This window comes from Rhagoletis zephyria, unplaced genomic scaffold (assembly GCF_001687245.7).
Source record: "Rhagoletis zephyria isolate East Lansing unplaced genomic scaffold, Rhagoletis_zephyria_1.1 Rzeph_scaffold_15626, whole genome shotgun sequence".
In the NCBI taxonomy this organism is placed as follows: domain Eukaryota; kingdom Metazoa; phylum Arthropoda; class Insecta; order Diptera; family Tephritidae; genus Rhagoletis; species Rhagoletis zephyria.
Window position 1 is genome coordinate 7,306 of NW_016172692.1, and position 3,272 is coordinate 10,577.

Consider the following 3,272-nt stretch of genomic DNA (forward strand, 5'->3'; position numbering starts at 1 on the left):
TACTTTTTTATAGCAACAGGCTTCCACGGAATTCATGTATTAATTAGAACTACCTTTTTATTAGTATGTTTAATTCGACATTTAAATAATCATTTCTCAAAAACTCATCATTTTGGATTTGAAGCAGCTGCATGATACTGGCATTTTGTTGATATTGTTTGATTATTCCTTTATATTTAAATTTATTGATGAGGAGGTTAATTAATTAATTATTTATATAGTATATAAGTATATTTGACTTCCAATCACAAGGTCTACTAATCTAGTAATAAAAATAATTTTTCCAATTGCTATTATAACTTCAATTTTAATTATTATTTCTAGAGTAATAATAATATTAGCATCAATTCTATCAAAAAAAAACATTAACGGATCGAGAAAAATGTTCACCTTTTGAATGTGGATTTGATCCAAAATCTTCATCACGTCTTACTTTTTCTTTACGATTTTTTTTAATTACAATTATTTTTTTAATTTTTGATGTAGAAATTGCTTTAATTTTACCAATAATTTTAATTATTAAAATTTCAAATATTTTTATATGAACAAACACTTCAATTATTTTTATTATTATTTTAATTATTGGATTATATCATGAATGAAATCAAGGAATACTAAATTGATCAAATTAGGGTTGTAGTTAATTATAACATTTGATTTGCATTCAAAAAGTATTGAAATTTCAATCTACCTTAATTAATTGAATATGAAGCGATTTATTGCAATTAGTTTCGACCTAATTTTAGGTAATTTAAATACCCTTATTTTCAATTAATATCTATCTATTAATTGAAGCCAAAAAGAGGCTTATCACTGTTAATGATAGAATTGAGATTTATACTCCAATTAAGGAAGTATGATGTTCAAGAAAAAGCTGCTAACTTTTATCTTTTAATGGTTAAATTCCATTTATACTTCTATTTATATAGTTTAATAAAAACATTACATTTTCATTGTAAAATTAAAATATTTGATTTTTACAAATTACAAAAATTAATTCACTACATTCAAGAATTATATAATTACCCTAACATCTTCAATGTTATATTCTAAATTTAAGCTACTTGAATAAAATAATAAAAAAATCTAAATAAAAAAGTAATTCATAAAACAAATAATAAAAGATAAATTTTAAACTAATATTATGAAAAAAAAAATTTGAATTAGAAAATTCAATTAAGCTATTATATAAATTTTGACCACCTAAAATTCTGATCAACCCTGATTAAATGCTTTATAAACTGCTCTTCCTAAATTTAATGGAAAATTAATAATTCCATAAGTAGAAATATAAGGTATAAATCATATAGAACCAAAAAAATAACTAATTAAATAATTATTAAATGATTTATTTAAATGGAATAAAGAAACATGAGAAATTATATAACCTATAAATCCTCCAATAATACAAACAAATAAAGTTAATAATTCTATATATATAGGTAAACAAATTATATACGGAGTAGGAAAAATTAATCATCTAAGAATTCTCCCCCCAATAATTCGTATAATTAATAAACCTCTTATTCCACGAAGCATAATTAAACCCTCATCTCTTAATATATTTAAAGAACCACAATTAAATTCTCCTGTTATTGAATAATAAATTAATCGAAAAGAATAACAAACTGTAGAAAAAAATATAAAAAGAAAGAAAAAAAATTATATAACTTAACGAATTCTAAGATTATATCCTTAGAATAAAACCCAGCTAAAAAGGCATTCCACATAAAGCTAAATTAGCTACATTAAAACAAGAAGTAGTTAAAGGTATATAAATTCCCAATCCACCTATAAAACGAATATCCTGTGAATTTTGTATATTATGAATAATAGCTCCTGCACATATAAAAAATAATGCCTTAAATAAAGCTTGAGTTAAAAGATGAAAAAAGCTAATTTATAAAACCCTATTGATAAAATTCTTATTATTAATTCTAACTGTCATAATGTAGAAAGAGCAATCATTTTTTTTTAAATCAAATTCAAAATTAGCCCCTAATTCAGCTATAAATATAGTTAAACCAGATAATAATAATACCAATTGACCTAAAAAAGGATTATATAATAAAATATAAAAACGAATAAATAAATAAACACCAGCAGTTACAAGAGTTGAAGAATGAACTAAAGCAGAAACAGGGGTTGGAGCAGCTATAGCGCAGGTAACCAAGAAGAAAAAGGAATTTGAGCTCTTTTTGTTATAGCAGCTAATATTATTAATCTCCCAATTACTTCTATTTCAATTATATTTTTCATTGATTCTAAAAAATAAATATAATTTCAACTGCCATAATTTAATATTCAAGCAATTGCAAGTAAAAAAGCAACATCACCAATACGATTTGATAAAGCAGTTAATATACCAGCATTATAAGATTTAACATTTTGAAAATAAATAACTAAACAATAAGAAATTAATCCTAACCCAACTCAACCTAATAAAATTCTAATTATATTTGGACTATTATATAATAATATTATAGATAAAACAAATATAAGAACTAATATAATAAAACGATTAATATTAATATTACCACTTATGTATATATTCTTTACTATAATAAATTACTAAAGAAGCAATTAATAAAACAAAAGATATAAATAATAAACTTATTCAATCAAATAAAATAGTTATTACAATTCTAGAAGAATTTAATGAAATAACTTCTCATTCTAAAAAAATACAATAATCTCTTAATAAAAATCTTCAACTAAAAATAAATAAATTGATTCTAATTCTAAATAAAATTANATACAAATTTCACTTTTTAAAATTAATAAATTTGAAGGAAATCAATGAAGTATTAAGATAAAATATTCACGAATTTTACCCCCACTAAATTAATAAATTCCAGAAAATCCCTTTCCATGTTTTCTATATGCATATAAATATAAGTTATATGCAGCTCTAAAAAAAGATAATAAAATAAAGAAATCATAGTTAATCATGATCAACTTATAATTCTATTTAACTAAGAAATTTCACCCAATAAATTTAATGAAGGAGGTGCAGCTATAAATATTACAAGAATTTAATAAAAATCATTATAAAGATATTGAAGGTATAAAATTTAATAATCCCTTATTAATTAATAAACTTCGACTCCCTAATCGTTCATAAGTTATATTAGCTGAACAAAATAATGCCGATGAACATAGACCATGAGAAATTATCAAAGTATAAGACCCACATAAACCTCAATAATTTAACAGAGCTACAGAAGAATATGCAATTAAAGCCTTTAAATCAGTTTGTCGTAAACAAACTA

The 3,272-nt window shown here is 22.0% G+C and overlaps 1 pseudogene; it reads right to left on the minus strand.

Moving 5' to 3' along the window:
• Positions 1 to 1,135: 1,135 nt before the first annotated feature.
• On the minus strand, positions 1,136 to 2,464 carry LOC108379113 (NADH-ubiquinone oxidoreductase chain 5-like; annotated as a pseudogene).
• Positions 2,465 to 3,272: the final 808 nt, after the last annotated feature.